The sequence below is a fragment of the Panthera tigris genome, chromosome F3, assembly GCF_018350195.1.
Source record: "Panthera tigris isolate Pti1 chromosome F3, P.tigris_Pti1_mat1.1, whole genome shotgun sequence".
NCBI lineage: Eukaryota > Metazoa > Chordata > Mammalia > Carnivora > Felidae > Panthera > Panthera tigris.
This window is the reverse complement of record NC_056678.1, coordinates 57,574,363-57,591,378: the sequence shown is the minus strand read 5'-3', so window position 1 is coordinate 57,591,378 and position 17,016 is coordinate 57,574,363. Positions and strand designations below refer to the sequence as shown.

At 43.5% G+C, this 17,016-nt stretch overlaps 1 protein-coding gene across 5 annotated transcripts in view; it reads left to right on the top strand.

Moving 5' to 3' along the window:
- The window catches only part of RAB3GAP2 (RAB3 GTPase activating non-catalytic protein subunit 2), a 107,630-nt gene that overhangs the window by 25,255 nt on the left and 65,359 nt on the right, over positions 1-17,016 (top strand). The gene's annotated exons all lie outside the window — the stretch shown is intronic.

Here is a 17,016-nt window from a genome sequence, read left to right as displayed (position 1 = left end):
TGCTCATCCCAAAAGGTGCCCTCCTCAATACCCATCACCCACCCTGCCCTCCCTCCCACCCTGCCCTCCCTCCCACCCCCCATCAACCCTCAGTTTGTTCTCAGTTTTTAACAGTCTCTAATGCTTTGGCTCTCTCCCACTCTAACCTCTTTTTTTTTTTTTTTTCCTTCCCCTCCCCCATGGGTTTCTGTTATGTTTCTCAGGATCCACATAAGAGTGAAACCATATGGTATCTGTCTTTCTCTGTATGGCTTATTTCACTTAGCATCACACTCTCCAGTTCCATCCATGTTGCTACAAAAGGCCATATTTCATTTTTTCTCATTGCCACGTAGTATTCCATTGTGTATATAAACCACAATTTCTTTATCCATTCATCAGTTGATGGACATTTAGGCTCTTTCCATAATTTGGCTATTGTTGAGAGTGCCGCTATAAACATTGGGGTACAGGTGCCCCTATGCATCAGTACTCCTGTATCCCTTGGATAAATTCCTAGCAGTGCTATTGCTGGGTCATAGGGTAGGTCTATTTTTAATTTTCTGAGGAACCTCCATACTGTTTTCCAGAGCGGCTGCACCAATTTGCATTCCCACCAACAGTGCAAGAGGGTTCCTGTTTCTCCACATCCTCTCCAGCATCTATAGTCTCCTGATTTCTTCATTTTGGCCACTCTGACTGGCGTGAGGTGGTATCTGAGTGTGGTTTTGATTTGTATTTCCCTGATAAGGAGCGACGTTGAACATCTTTTCATGTGCCTGTTGGCCATCCGGATGTCTTCTTTAGAGAAGTGTCTATTCATGTTTTCTGCCCATTTCTTCACTGGGTTATTTGTTTTTCTGGTGTGGAGTTTGATGAGCTCTTTATAGATTTTGGATACTAGCCCTTTGTCCGATGTGTCATTTGCAAATATCTTTTCCCATTCCGTTGGTTGCCTTTTAGTTTTGTTGGTTGTTTCCTTTGCTGTGCAGAAGCTTTTTATCTTCATAAGGTCCCAGTAATTCACTTTTGCTTTTAATTCCCTTGCCTTTGGGGATGTGCCGAGTAAGAGATTGCTACGGCTGAGGTCAGAGAGGTCTTTTCCTGCTTTCTCCTCTAAGGTTTTGATGGTTTCCTGTCTCACATTCAGGTCCTTTATCCATTTTGAGTTTATTTTTGTGGATGGTGTGAGAAAGTGGTCTAGTTTCAACCTTCTGCATGTTGCTGTCCAGTTCTCCCAGCACCATTTGTTAAAGAGACTGTCTTTTTTCCATTGGATGTTCTTTCCTGCTTTGTCAAAGATGAGTTGGCCATACGTTTGTGGGTCTAGTTCTGGGGTTTCTATTCTATTCCATTGGTCTATGTGTCTGTTTTTATGCCAATACCATGCTGTCTTGATGATGACAGCTTTGTAGTAGAGGCTAAAGTCTGGGATTGTGATGCCTCCTGCTTTGGTCTTCTTCTTCAAAATTACTTTGGCTATTCGGGGCCTTTTGTGGTTCCATATGAATTTTAGGATTGCTTGTTCTAGTTTCGAGAAGAATGCTGGTGCAATTTTGATTGGGATTGCATTGAATGTGTAGATAGCTTTGGGTAGTATTGACATTTTGACAATATTTATTCTTCCAATCCATGAGCAGGGAATGTCTTTCCATTTCTTTATATCTTCTTCAATTACCTGCATAAGCTTTCTATAGTTTTCAGCATACAGATCTTTTACATCTTTGGTTAGATTTATTCCTAGGTATTTTATGCTTCTTGGTGCAATTGTGAATGGGATCAGTTTCTTCATTTGTCTTTCTGTTGCTTCATTGTTAGTGTATAAGAATGCAACTGATTTCTGCACATTGATTTTGTATCCTGCAACTTTGCTGAATTCATGTATCAGTTCTAGCAGACTTTTGGTGGAGTCTATCGGATTTTCCATGTATAATATCATGTCATCTGCAAAAAGCGAAAGCTTGACTTCATCTTTGCCAATTTTGATGCCTTTGATTTCCTTTTGTTGTCTGATTGCTGATGCTAGAACTTCCAGCACTATATTAAACAGCAGCGGTGACAGTGGGCATCCCTGTCGTGTTCCTGATCTCAGGGAAAAAGCTCTCAGTTTTTCCCCGTTGAGGATGATGTTAGCTGTGGGCTTTTCATAAATGGCCTTTATGATCTTTAAGTATGTTCCTTCTATCCCGACTTTCTCAAGGGTTTTTATTAAGAAAGGGTGCTGGATTTTGTCAAAGGCCTTTTCTGCATCGATTGACAGGATCATATGGTTCTTCTCTTTTTTTTTGTTAATGTGATGTATCACGTTGATCGATTTGCGAATGTTGAACCAGCCCTGCATCCCAGGAATGAATCCCACTTGATCATGGTGAATAATTCTTTTTATATGCTGTTGAATTCGATTTGCTAGTATCTTATTAAGAATTTTTGCATCCATATTCATCAGGGATATTGGCCTGTAGTTCTCTTTTTTTACTGGGTCTCTGTCTGGTTTAGGAATCAAAGTAATACTGGCTTCATAGAATGAGTCTGGAAGTTTTCCTTCCCTTTCTATTTCTTGGAATAGCTTGAGAAGGATAGGTATTATCTCTGCTTTAAATGTCTGGTAGAACTCCCCTGGGAAGCCATCTGGTCCTGGATTCTTATTTGTTGGGAGATTTTTGATAACCGATTCAATTTCTTCGCTGGTTATGGGTCTGTTCAAGCTTTCTATTTCCTCCTGATTGAGTTTTGGAAGAGTGTGGGTGTTTAGAAATTTGTCCATTTCTTCCAGGTTGTCCAATTTGCTGGCATATAATTTTTCATAGTATTCCCTGATAATTGTTTGTATCTCTGAGGGATTGGTTGTAATCATTCCATTTTCATTCATGATTTTATCTATTTGGGTCATCTCCCTTTTCTTTTTGAGAAGCCTGGCTAGAGGTTTGTCAATTTTGTTTATTTTTTCAAAAAACCAACTCTTGGTTTCGTTGATCTGCTCTACAGTTTTTTTAGATTCTATATTGTTTATTTCTGCTCTGATCTTTATTATTTCTCTTCTTCTGCTGGGTTTAGGCTGCCTTTGCTGTTCTGCTTCTATTTCCTTTAGGTGTGCTGTTAGATTTTGTATTTGGGATTTTTCTTGTTTCTTGAGATAGGCCTGGATTGCAATGTATTTTCCTCTCAGGACTGCCTTCGCTGCATCCCAAAGCGTTTGGATTGTTGTATTTTCATTTTCGTTTGTTTCCATATATGTTTTAATTTCTTCTCTAATTGCCTGGTTGACCCACTCATTCGTTAGTAGGCTGTTCTTTAACCTCCATGCTTTTGGAGGTTTTCCAGACTTTTTCCTGTGGTTGATTTCAAGCTTCATAGCATTGTGGTCTGAAAGTATGCATGGTATAATTTCAATTCTTGTAAACTTATGAAGGGCTGTTTTGTGACCCAGTATATGATCTATCTTGGAGAATGTTCCATGTGCACTCGAGAAGAAAGTATATTCTGTTGCTTTGGGATGCAGAGTTCTAAATATATCTGTCAAGTCCATCTGATCCAATGTATCATTCAGGGCCCTTGTTTCTTTATTGACTGTGTGTCTAGATGATCTATCCATTTCTGTAAGTGGGGTGTTAAAGTCCCCTGCAATGACCACATTCTTATCAATAAGGTTGCTTATGTTTATGAGTAATTGTTTTATATATCTGGGGGCTCGGGTATTTGGCGCATAGACATTTATAATAGTTAGCTCTTCCTGGTGGATAGACCCTGTGATTATTATATAATGCCCTTCTTCATCTCTTGTTACAGCCTTTAATTTAAAGTCTAGTTTGTCTGATATAAGTATGGCTACTCCAGCTTTCTTTTGGCTTCCAGGAGCATGATAAATAGTTCTCCATCCCCTCACTCTCAATCTAAAGGTGTCCTCAGATCTAAAATGAGTCTCTTGTAGACAGCAAATAGATGGGTCTTGTTTTTTTATCCATTCTGATACCCTATGTCTTTTAGTTGGCGCATTTAATCCATTTACATTCAGTGTTATTATAGAAAGATACGGGTTTAGAGTCATTGTGATGTCTGTATGTTTTATGCTTGTAGTGATGTCTCTGGTACTTTGTCTCACAGGATCCCCCTTAGGATCTCTTGTAGGGCTGGTTTCGTGGTGACAAATTCCTTCAGTTTTTGTTTGTTTGGGAAGACCTTTATCTCTCCTTCTATTCTAAATGACAGACTTGCTGGATAAAGGATTCTCGGCTGCATATTTTTTCTGTTTAGCACACTGTAGATATCGTGCCAAGCCTTTCTGGCCTGCCAAGTTTCAAAGGAGAGATCAGTCACGAGTCTTATAGGTCTCCCTTTATATGTGAGGGCACGTTTATCCCTTGCTGCTTTCAGAATTTTCTCTTTATCCTTGTATTTTGCCAGTTTCACTATGATATGTCGTGCAGAAGATCGATTCAAGTTACGTCTGAAGGGAGTTCTCTGTGCCTCTTGGATTTCAATGCCTTTTTCCTTCCCCAGTTCAGGGAAGTTCTCAGCTATAATTTGTTCAAGTACCCCTTCAGCACCCTTCCCTCTCTCTTCCTCCTCTGGGATACCAATTATGCGTATATTATTTTTTTTTAGTGTATCACTTAGTTCTCTAATTTTCCCCTCATACTCCTGGATTTTTTTATCTCTCTTTCTTTCAGCTTCCTCTTTCTCCATAACTTTATCTTCTAGTTCACCTATTCTCTCCTCTGCCTCTTCAAGCCGAGCCATCGTGGATTCCATTTTGTTTTGCAATTCGTTTAAAGCGTTTTTCAACTCCTCGTGACTGTTCCTTAGTCCCTCGATCTTTGTGGCAAGAGATTCTCTGCTGTCCTGTATACTGTTTTCAAGCCCAGCGATTAATTTGATGACTATTATTCTAAATTCACTTTCTGTTATATTATTTAAATCCTTTTTGATCAGTTCATTAGCTGTTGTTATTTCCTGGAGATTCTTCTGAGGGGAATTCTTCCGTTTGGTCATTTTGGAGAGTCCCTGGCGTGGTGAGGACCTGCAGTGCACTTCCCCTGTGCTGTGGTGTATAACTGGAGTTAGTGGGCGGGGCCGCAGTCCGACCCGATGTCTGCCCCCAGCCCACTGCTGGGGCCACAGTCAGACTGGTGTGTGCCTTCTCTTCCCCTCTCCTAGGGGCGGGATTCACTGTGGGGTGGCGTGTCCCGTCTGGGCTACTTGCACACTGCCAGGCTTGTGTTGCTGGGGATCTGGCGTATTAGCTGGGGTGGGTAGGCAAGGTGCACGGGGGCTGGAGGGGCAGGCTTAGCTCGCTTCTCCTTAGGTGATCCACTTCAGGAGGGGCCCTGTGGCAGCGGGAGGGAGTCAGATCCGCTGCCGGAGGTTTGGCTCCGCAGAAGCACAGAGTTGGGTGTTTGCGCGGAGTGAGCAAGTTCCCTGGCAGGAACTGGTTCCCTTTAGGATTTTGGCTGGGGGATGGGCGGGGGAGATGGCGCTGGCGCCTTTGTTCCCCGCCAAGCTGAGCTCTGCCGTCCGGGGGCTCAGCAGCTCTCCCTCCCTTTGTCCTCCAGCCTTCCCGCTTTCCGCGCAGAGCTGTTAACTTCTGACCTCCCAGACGCTAAGTCGCGCTTGCTGTCGGAACACAGTCCGTCCGGCCCCTCCGCTTTTGCCAGCCCGACTCGGGGGCTCTGCTTGGCCGGCGAGCCGCCCCTCCGCCCCGGCTCCCTCCCGCCAGTCCGGGGAGCGCGCACCGCCTCGCCGCCCTTCCTACCCTCTTCCGTGGGCCCTGGTCTGCGCTTGACTCCGGAGACTCCCTTCTGCTAATCCTCTGGCGGTTTTCTGGGTTCTTTAGGCAGGTGTAGGTGGAATCTAAGTGATCGGCAGGACGCGCTGTGAGCCCCGCGTCCTCCTACGCCGCCATCTTCCGGAACCTGGATCCTGTCCTTAAAGTAAGACAGCATCTTTGTGAAGGGAGACTGTTCGGTAGTGAGAACAAAAATGGCAGGATGGCCAGGCGAAAGGATGTGATTGCTGCCTTACACTGCAGCATCATCACTGTCCATGCATAACATCACTAGGAGGTGAGGTTTTGCTGAGCAAAATGGTTGATACCAGGGCTATTGGAAATGTTAACTGAGGTAAGAGACTTGTGTTATTTCTGCTACTGTCTAGGATCATGAAAATTCCAAAGGCATAGCCAGCTTTAGAGGCATAACAAGAATCAGAATAAATTTCGGCAGATGTACGAATTGCATGCCGTAGTCAAGGTAAGAGAGGTAGCCACCTTGTCAGAATGGAGAAGGAACTTTCTACTGTCTCTTGTTAGGAATAGACAGCAAGGGGCACCTGGGTGGCCCTCGATTAAGTGACTGACTCTTGATTTCAGCTCAGGTCATGATCTCACGGTTTGTGGGATCCAGCCCTGCAGCAGGCTCTGTGATGATAACACAGAGCCTGCTTGGGATTAATTCTCTCTCTCTCTCTTTCTCTTTCTGTCTCTCCCTCTCTCCCTCTCTCCCTCCCTCTCTCTCTGCCCCTGTCTTCCTCCCTCCCTCTCTCTCTCTCTAAAATAAAATAAAATTAAATTAAATTAAATTAAATTAAAATAAAGGAACAGACAACAAACTCAAAACCTGCCTTTCCTGAGAGTCTCACTTGTAGGTCTTGTCCACATTGAAGTTGAGACCAGTATTGGAATAAGAGACAAGTCTTGCAATCAATTTATGGCTGCGTCAAGGTGCTGTAACTGTAAAAACAATGGTTGCGTTCTCCACCACTGGGTTGTGGTCATTATGAACAGCAGAGGAGAATAGTCTGACACTGGAGAGGTGTTGTGTTTTGGTCTTTAGGGGGGCTGCAGTGGTGCGCAGATGAGCCACAGGTGGGGTAGCTAAGAGTAAAGCATAGCAACAGCCACCACGAGCACCGAATGCCGGCCTGGAGGCCAGCTGGCTGTTAGTGCGTCCAGCAGAAAACTAAAAACTTCGGGGTGCTTTTATCTCCATAAGTCTGTCAGCTCTTTGAGAGTAGGTTCTTATTTTTGGCAGAAGAGAGGGAAGGGTTTCTGTAATCAGAAAGATTTGGCACCAGTGTGGACAAAGCTCTTTTAAGGATGGGAGAAGCGTCTTCAGCTTTCTGTGATTCTGAGATGTCCGCTATAATAAGGGCTCAGTGAAGAAAGCATATTCTAATACCCTTTATCAGCAGTAGCCACCATGTTCAGGAAAGGATACATTTGTGACATGGGTAGGCTTAGGAACTTTAAGGATAGCTTTCGTTAGAGGACAAATCTCTTTCTTCTGTAGGTATTTCATGCCTACGTGAGTCAGCTTGGCTGCTGTAACAGAATACTACAGACTTGGGCTCTTAACAGAAATCTATTTTCTCACAGTTCTTTTTTTTTTTTTTTAATTTTTTTTTTTTGAATGTTTATTTATTTTTGAGACAGAGAGAGACAGAGCATGAATGGGGGAGGGTCAGAGAGAGAGGGAGACACAGAATCTGAGACAGGCTCCAGGCTCCGAGCTGTCAGCACAGAGCCCGACATGGGGCTCGAACTCATGGACCATGAGATCATGACCTGAGCCAAAGTCGGACGCTTAACCAACTGAGCCACCCAGGCGCCCCTATTTTCTCACAGTTCTGAAAGCTAGAAGTTCAAGTTCAAGGTGCTGTCAGAGTTGGCTTCTGGTGAGACCCCTTTTCCTGGCTTGCACACAGCCACCTTCTCACTGTGTCCTTATGTGGCCTTTCCTCTGTGTGCAAAGAGAGAGCAGTGAGTCATGGTGTCTCTTCCTCTTATAAGGATAACCAGTCTGTCAGATTAAGGCTCTGCCCTTCTGACCTCATTTAACCTTAGTTACCCCCTTAAAGGCCCCATCTCCAGGTAACAGTCCCATCAGGGATTAGGGCTTCAACGTGGGAATTTTGAGAGGACACAATTCAGTCTATAAAAATGCCCCAAATAACTCTTTGTGTACAAGTGCAAAAAATAAGCTTAAGGGATTCCTACTTGCCCAAAGTAAAAGAACATAGTTATACTATAACACCTACTGGTGAATGATCCTCTGATAGTAAATAGCTTTGCTGTATTTTCTACAGTGTGGTTACAAGGGCTTTTAGTTTAGATTATAATTTGTTTGCTTTGGGAAAGAAGTGATCGGGGGGTATTTTGCTCAGCCTCATGCAGTAATAGAAATGGAGGCAGTTAAGGAAGAAGCTGGACAAGGTTTAATTTTAAGGCAGATTTAATAAGCTTTCCTTCATTGGTGTATTAAGTCCAAACGGTAGGAAATAGAGAATCCAGGATTTGCAGGGCAATGGTTTCAGGAAGCACAGAAGCTTCTGGGTTGAGGCCTTCAGTTAAGGTAGGACGCGTGGAAAATTTCCATTCAGAAGACACTTTGGAATGTGTTTTGTCTGTTTTACAGAAAGTGGTGTAGTACAGTTTACAATTTGATTTAGCAGATTAACAAGAAATGAATGCATGCTGGCCAGAGAGAGGGCCCCAGAGAAATGTTTGTTTATAGACTGAGAAATTGGATATAGCATGACCTGATTAGAGATTCTTAGAACATTAATAATCTGGGATAATACTGGAAAATATTTTGCCTTATTTTAGTGTCATTAGACTCTGGAGTCACCCACCGCATAAGAGACCTAAGCACCAGATTGGCCACAGGCAGAGGAGAGCACCCAAGTTATACCAAGGTTATGTTTTAGGTTCTTTTACAAAAGGGGAAATGGCTACAGAGGTTCTCCTTACTAAGGTGGGCTCTCATTGAGATTTTGGTGTTTGACTCTTAGAAACACTCATTTTGCCAATGACCTTCCTGTTAATGTTACTGCATGCTGGGTCTAGCCTAGTGATTCTCAATTGGAGGTGATTTTGTCCCCTTGGGAGATATTGGGCACTGTCGAGAGAAATTTTAGGTTGTCACAACTTGGGGGAAGGTGCATCTCAGGGGGTAGAGGACAGGGACGCTGCTAAACACCTTACAGTACACAGGACAGCATTCTAAAAGAATTTTCCAGCCCAAAATGTCAGTTGTCCTAAAGTTCAAAAACCTGGGCCTAGCTCGTGGCTTTCAGTGTAACTCAGTCCTTCTTTCTACTATTCCTCCTGCCTGTTTCTAAAATCCCTTGGCCTCTTTGGGGGCTTCAGAACTTTTGACCTATATGGCCATTGATTTGTTTTTAATAGATTCTGGTGAGTTGGTCTGTTAGTGTGAAAAGTGCAGCTAAAACATTGTTTGCCAGTGATGAAAGGTGAACATAAAGTTGTTCCTCAGTCTTTGGCCACAGGTCAACAAGTAGTCCAGGCTCTGTCTTGGTGGCCTTATTTATGCCTAAATGTTTGAAGGAGAGCTGCCTTTAGTTTCCCCATCACAGCCAGCCACCACTTTTTCCTGCTCTTGCTTATCGTTGGTTAATTTCATTTCAAATCTGTACTCCTCAGGCGTTCCTGTAGGGTAGCTTGTACATTTTGGCTTAGCGATGGGCCCGTGGTCTTCAGCTGGGGAGGGTGGGACAGCCATCTGCCTGGGCAGTGGGGGGGAGGGGTCAGGAGACATGACTGTTGCTCAAACACACGTTCAGCGAGGCCTCCAGATTTGAGCCACATCTTTGCCCTCCTTTCCCGAGGGACCTGGTACCGGTTCCTAAGCCTGTGGTCAGTTCTAGGGACTGTGAAATCTGTTGGCACCTGCCCTTCTGCTTTCTAGTGGCTTTTCTCCTCTCATTCTTTTTGCCCTTCCTGGTCTTTATCTTTAAGCAAACTCTGTAACTGCTGTTTTTAGTAGGGTTGAGGGCACTGGGGAGAGTAAGGGGAAAATTCATGTATTTATCCCTCTCTCTTTTTTAAAAAAGTTCTTTTATTTATTTTGAGAGAGAGTACACATGGAGGAGGGGCAGAGAAGAGAATCCCAAGCAGGTTCCGTACTGTCAGTGCAGAGCCTGATGGGGGACTGGAACTCACAAACCGTGAAATCATGACTTGAGCTGAAATCAAGTCAATCGCTCAACTAACTGAGCCACCCAGGCGCCCCTTGTTTATTTCTCTCTTACCGGAAAGTCCTTGTGGCTTTCATGTTCTGCCTCTTTGTTTTTCTGCTTAATGTAATTTGGAGGTTTTTTCATATCTGCAGATATAAATCATCTAGTTCTTTTAAAGGAATGCTGAATATCTCATTGTGTAGACGTATTGAGATTTATTTAACCATACTCCTGTTGAGGGACATTTAGTTTTTGTTCTTTATTTTTTTTGTTTTTTTTCCTATCACAAGCAAATGCTAATCAGCTTTATATCTGCCTTACATCTTGAAGTTTTTTTTTTTAAGTTTAAAATATGTGCACACTTGAGAAAGAGTGCAGATCTGACCAGCTCGTTTCACTGCTCAGAAACTCCTTCAGTGACCGCCCGTGTCCTCAAGATCAAGTGTAAGTACCTCAGCACAGTAGACGGAAGTTCTTCATCACCTGCCTGCTGCTGCAGTGGACCCTCTTACCTCACACTGTTGGACTTGTCCGTGACAGCAGCCCCTTGCTGGCTCTGTTGCCTGTAGGCCTTCAAATATATCGAATTCGTGGTTTTCTAGAGAACTAGGGCGCAGAAATAGTCTAGGAACGTCCACCTTCTCTTCCTCTCTCCTGCTGCCCCCAACCTGGCTACCTTCTACTCTCTCTGCGGGATTTAGCTTAGGAGTTATTTCCATTGTTGTTGTTGACCCTCCACCCTGCCAGCCCCAGCCTGGTCTGGTGACCCTCCCATGCCCCCTTGTCTGACTACTGTGTACTTGTCCCTCTGTCTTCCCCAGAGGAGGGAAGAACGTGAAGCCCGAGAATTCTCTTTGCTCTTGTCTTTCTGTCCTAATACAGCGCTGGCACGTGGAAGTGGGCTTCCCTCCTGTAGTGTGTTGTGTGGGATGGATCAAGGCAGGGAGAAAGGTGCGAGACATCGAGGATCTGGACCTCCTCAGGGGTTCTGACCCACAGACCGTGGCCTCGTTCTTCCCTCTTATCTGGACTATTCGTCCAGTCCCCGATTTTAGAGGTAGGGAACCAGACCTGCCAGGTAAAGTGTCCAAGGACCGTATGAATGTGTATTACTTTAAATTTATTACCTGTGGCATTCGTGTGGTTAGTGACAATCCATTTATTCTTTCCAAGCCTTGGTTTCCTTTTCTGGACAATGAGGATTTTGAGCCACATAGTCTCTATGGCTCCTTCTCTTTCTTTATACGATTGTGTAATCCCGTCAGCCGGCCGGGGGAGATTATGGCACATGGGTGAGGGAGGGTGTTGATCCCATGGTAATTAAAAAAAACAACAACTTTACAGTGTGTTTCTTATTCAGCTAAATCAGTGGCTCACAACATTTTGCTCTGCAGGGGACATTCAGCAGGGTTTAGAGACATCGGTGGTTGTCCCAACTGGGAAATGCTGTGGGTATTTGGTAGGTAGAGGCTAGTGGTGCTGCTAAGTATCTGCAGTGCACAGAACAGCCCCTCCAGTAAAGTTCCGGCCCGAAGTGTCAGAGTTGCTGAGGCTGAGAAGCCCGGAGTGAGCTATTAAACCACCCAGTAAGGTTTGAGTACTTTCAAGGCAAAGCTTAATTTCATACTTCTTAGCATTTATTGCAGCGTTCGTGACCTTTTTAATTTGATAAAGACTCTCGATATGTCCATTCGTTCAATGTTTAATTACATTGAATGGGACGGGACTATTTCTTGGCTCTCTTTAAAAAGAGACTAGTTGAACAAGATTATTAAATACGTGACAAGCCTTTGCAAAAAAGGTCACTGTAGTCAACCAAGTGGCTGAATTGGATTAGGTTAGACCTCACTTGATCCACGTCCCTCCTTCTTTACTTCTTCCGTCACTGAGGGGCACTTGCCTCTTAGCCAGCAAGTGGGGTAGAGCTTCTCTTCATCCCTTTAGTTCTGGACACAGCGTCAGTCATTCTGCCTGGTCACTCCCAGTGTCAACAGCGAGGAGAGCAGTGGAGCAGGCAGGAATCAAAGGTGCTGTTGCAGATGTGCTTAGAGGGGACCAGCTTCCCTCAGCAGTGTCGTGTGGGAGCGGCACAGGGGAACTCCAAAGCCTGGGTTCCTATCTCTGCCCCAACTGTGTAACCCGGGAAGGGGGGTTATCTTCTTAAGTATCTGTTTCTCCATCTCAAAACTGGGGTACTAACATACCTTCATAGAGTTACTGTGAGAATTAAGATTTATGTGTAAAGCATTTAACCCAGATTCTGGCACATAGTGAGTGAGTGGCAGATGTTGCAGTGAGCATCTTCCAAATCACCAGGACCATGGCTGCTCTCTTCCCTGGAGTTAAGTGACCAAACCTAAAGTCACATCAGTGCCAAACACTTCTTGATAGGCCTGCTGTCCTCTACTCACAATGGTGTGCGGAAAGATTTTTTTATTGTGGGAAGAGATGTCACGGTACTGTGACCTGATTTCGACACGCCACATTGCTTGGGTACAACGTAGCAGACATTGTAGAACAATTTAGGACACGTACTTTTCCATCCTTCGGTTCTGTATTTGCCTTTGTAGATAGCATGTTCATTGTTGATGCGCCATCCTGATTTACCTGGAGATTTGTTTTTTCTTTTTGAGGTTGAGGGTTTATTGAAAGAAATTTGATTTACATGAGGTTTCTTCTCCCGCCCTCCTGGTGGCTTTCAGTTTTTAGATTTACTTCCTAATATTCTGGCACAGTTTACACTGTTTGGCAAAATAAATAGCTAATTAAGCTTAGAGAGAAACACCTAGTTATGAAGAAACAATGCATCTTTACCTCTGTTGGTAATTTTAAGGATATGATTTATTTTTGGTTACTGTCCTTAGAGGCTTTTAATCTTCAGTCTGCTAACCTCGAATACTGTGTCTTAGGGACAAAGAATGTCTTTGTGTCTTTGGAATTACACATGACCAGGGGCTTATGGTTCTGTAGGTCGAGATGCTCCCCCATGTTCCCCCCGCCCCGTGTGACTGCACATCCAGAAGCCACTGAGCTTGTACTAAGAGCTCACTGCCGTGCATTTCATGACAAGCTAGTATCATGCCCAAGCAGCAAGACTTGAGATCTAGAATTTTAGGGCATATCAAACCCTAATGATGATAATGTTATGTAATATAATCATACGATAGTATTTTCTAACCTGTTTTTAGAATGTAGAACTCCTGCTTGTACATGCCCCCCTCTGCCCTGACAAACAGGGCAGATCTGTGTCATAAGGAAAGATGGAGAGGTAAAGAGGACCTAGAAAAGAAAATGCAGTGAAGAGTGACAGAGCTTGGTTTTCTCCCTCTTGGAGTAAAACCTGAAAATGTTTGAAATGCCAGAAACTAGACTGCTAATTCACGTGAAGTTTCTTTTTCTGGCTTCATATTATTAGATAGGCACATTTGTGAGATGGCGAAGCAGGGTTAGGCAGGTAACCAGTGGAGTAGTTTCTCTGAATTTGTTTCCAAGTAAGTGGTATGTTTCCCAAACTTTCATCTTGGCTAGTTCTTGCAGGGCAGAATTCATGCTTGCTTCTGGGATCGCTTGTCCATTTGCTGGGATGGTGGCAGACAGAGCTGAGCTCTAGGCTCAACTAAGAGGGTAGTACTTTGTCCCTTTTTACATCTTTCTAACTTGTGTTTTCCATGGGTATGGTCTATCAGCCAGAATCTTGAACTATTCAAGGGAAAACATTACTGAGGATACTATTACTTAAGGATGCTAGCTTTGAATCGGTTGTTTGTTGATGTAGAGTTTCATGTGTAAGAGTGATTTCTGGGTTATTCCATTATCTTTATGAATATAAGAAAGGAGGCATGGGAATGCCGTTATCCACTTGTCTGTGTGTCAGTGGGCCGTGTGACGTGTGGACTTGAGTCCTACCAGGCACGGGCTTGGCCAATTAGAAGGCTTGGAGTCTAGTGTGGGACAAGTACCATCACAGAATAAATAGGTAGCAGAGAATAGCAGAGAATAAATAGGTAGCAGTAAGTTTGAGAGAAGGTAAAGGAACAGGATGGAGGGATAGGACCTGGCACTGGGCACAGAAAGACAGAAATGAGAGGGGAAGTAGTTTTGAAGGAAGGCCTAGAGAGATATCTGTAGGGTACGCTGGCTCACATGTTCAAGTAGTGCCCTGCGGTTCCAAATCGGTTCAAAAACTGTGGGAAGGTTGGCCTGGGATAAAGTGATAAGTAGTAGTAATCGTTTGAGAAAAGGCTTTCGTCGACTAGGAGAGTAGAGTCAGATCCCAGGGAAGACCCATCTTCTCGGAGGGCCGTTAACAGCTGTACCCCAGGATGACCGGGCAGGGTGATGAAATGGGAAGACCACCTGAATTAAATGTCAGGAGGCATGGGTTCTAGTCTGGGCTCCGACATGGATTCTGTTCCTCCCTGAGACTCTGTTTTCTTTATTATAAAATGAGGTTTTGAATCAGTTAGCTTTTAAATCCTTCCATCTTTGAATTTCTTTTACTCTGTCTTTTCAGCAAATATAAACATGTAGGTCTAATCCTTGTTAGTGGCATTATTTTGAAAACCTAGGACAGAAACATAGAAATGATGTGCTTTTGGGGCTCCTGGATGGCTCAGCCAGTTAAGCAGCTGACTCTTGATTTCGGCTCAGGTCATGATCTCCTGGCTTGTGAGAGAGAGTCCCATGTTGGCCTCTGACAGCATGGACCCTACTTAGGATTCTCTCTCTCTCCCCCCCTCTTTCTGCCCCTCCCCCACTTATTCTCATTCTCTCTCTCTCTCTCTCTCAAGACAAATAAACATGAAAAAGAAATAATGTGCTTTTAAAAAAAATGTTTGTTTATTTATTTTGGGAGAGAGAGAGTGCGCGCATATGCACACACCCCAGGGAGGGGCAGAAAGAGAGAAAGAGAATCTGAAGTGGGCTCTGAGCTGTTAGCACAGAGCCCAACGTGGGACTCAGTCTCCTGAACTGTGAGATCATAACCTGAGCTGAAGTCAAGAGTTGAACACTTAACCGACTGAGCCACCTAGGCGCCCCTAATGTGCCTTAGTGCGAAGTAACTTTTAGAAGATTTTCAGGATCTGTTGTTTGAACCTCATTTTGGGAGTGTAATAAAAGGAAGAAACCTGTTTGTATAGAATTTGCTAAGATTAGGACTGTATCACCTTTCTGGAACGATGTTTTGATTCTTTCTTATTGCACTAAGATGGAAATTTTAAAGTCAGAGTTTCAGGCACCCCTGACTTCTTATCACAGTACCCACACATCCCCGTGTGACTCACCCTGCTTCTAGCGGCCTGGCTGAAGGTGAGATGCTCCATCACTTGAAAAGTCCTGCACCTCGAAGTTGGTACAGTTGAAATCTCAGTTGTTGGGGAGGAAACCCCAGGGCAGGGTTGTCTTCAGCCACAGCTGAGCCACTCTGAGGAGTCCTGGGTGTGCGCTGCCTAAACAGAGACTGTATTCTACAGCAGCAATTGTGGGCCCAGAGAGAGGCGAACTACAACTAGCCTTTGCTATGTTATTTTCATCTTTAGGGGATGAATTTTCTCCCTAATTTACATATAGGAAAGTACACATTAAGAACACCAAACTGGGTAGCAGAATTCCTTAGAAAAATAGAACTTTAATAAAACAAGGAATTTTTCCAGAAATCTACATGATTCCTATTTGCTAAGTTTAAAAAAAGTATAAATGTGTAGATTAAGAAGAAAGAACGAACAGCCTACATGTCATCCCCTCTCTCCCCATGTCCTGCTGTTTAGTTCAGTCTAAGAGCCACTGGGTGGGTTTGAGTAAAGCTTTGAAAGCTTAGAAACCAAAAAGAATAGATCGAAAATTTAGCTGCATAACATTGAAAAATGTCTACATAGAACACGTTAAACTACCATATTGACTGGGAAAAACTATTGCAACTCTTATGTTCAAAAGGCCAGTTTTGGGGCGCCTGGGTGGCTCAGTCGGTTAAGCGTCTGACTTCAGCTCAGGTCACGATCTCGCGGTCTGTGAGTTCGAGCCCTGCGTCGGGCTCTGGGCTGACGGCTCAGAGCCTGGAGCCTGCTTCCGATTCTGTGTCTCCCTCTCTCTCTGCCCCTCCCCCGTTCATGCTCTGTCTCTCTCTGTCTCAAAAATAAATAAAGGTTAAAAAAAAAAATTAAAAAAAGAAAGGCCAGTTTTCTTTGTATGTAAACAATATATACAAATAAATGAGAAAAGGAGTAGCAACCCATCAGGAAATGTGTAAAGGAAAGGAACAGACCATTCATAGAGAAGACTTGTAAGCATATGAGAAAATGACTGTTCTCATTAATAAGAAGGCAGTATACTGAGGTAGCATTTGTCATCTGTTGCATTGACAGAGATCCAGAGTTAAAGCATCTTTTGAAAAGTCTGTGGGGAAGCAAGCACTTTCAAAACTTGCTGGTCAGATTATAAATTAATACTACCTCTGTGGAACACAATTTAGATAGCAAATTTACTAATACATATTACCTTTGACCTGGCAATTTCACTTCTAGGAATTTATCCTGCTAATATGCTCCCACACAAACTGACAAGTGTATGAAGTTATTCGCTGTATCATCATTTGTAGCAGCAGAAGAGTGTAGACATCACAGATGCCCATTAATAGGGGACTGGTGAAATAAATCATGGTGTATCTCTACAGTGGAGTATTATGCACCCTTAAGAAAAACTTCGTGGGGAATGAAGTCTCAGGCATATGTTAAGAGAAAAAAAGTAAAGAGGACTGTGTGTGTAGTGTGCTACTATCTGTATAAGAGAAGGTAAAGGAGAGTAATGTATTTGCTTGTATGTGCATAAAGCGTCCCTGGAAATACACCCTCACTGCACTGGTTGTCTCCAGAGTAAATAGGCAGCTAGAGTTCTAGAGTGTGAGAGAGACCATCTTAGAGAGAAGACCATTTTAGATCCTTTGAATTCTTAACCATGGGGATTTTCCTCTTTTTAATTATTTTTTAAGTAATTTTTCAATAAAAAATGAAAACATCTTTCAATTCAAATGAAGAAAAAAGTATCAAATTTATCCAGTACATTTACAGA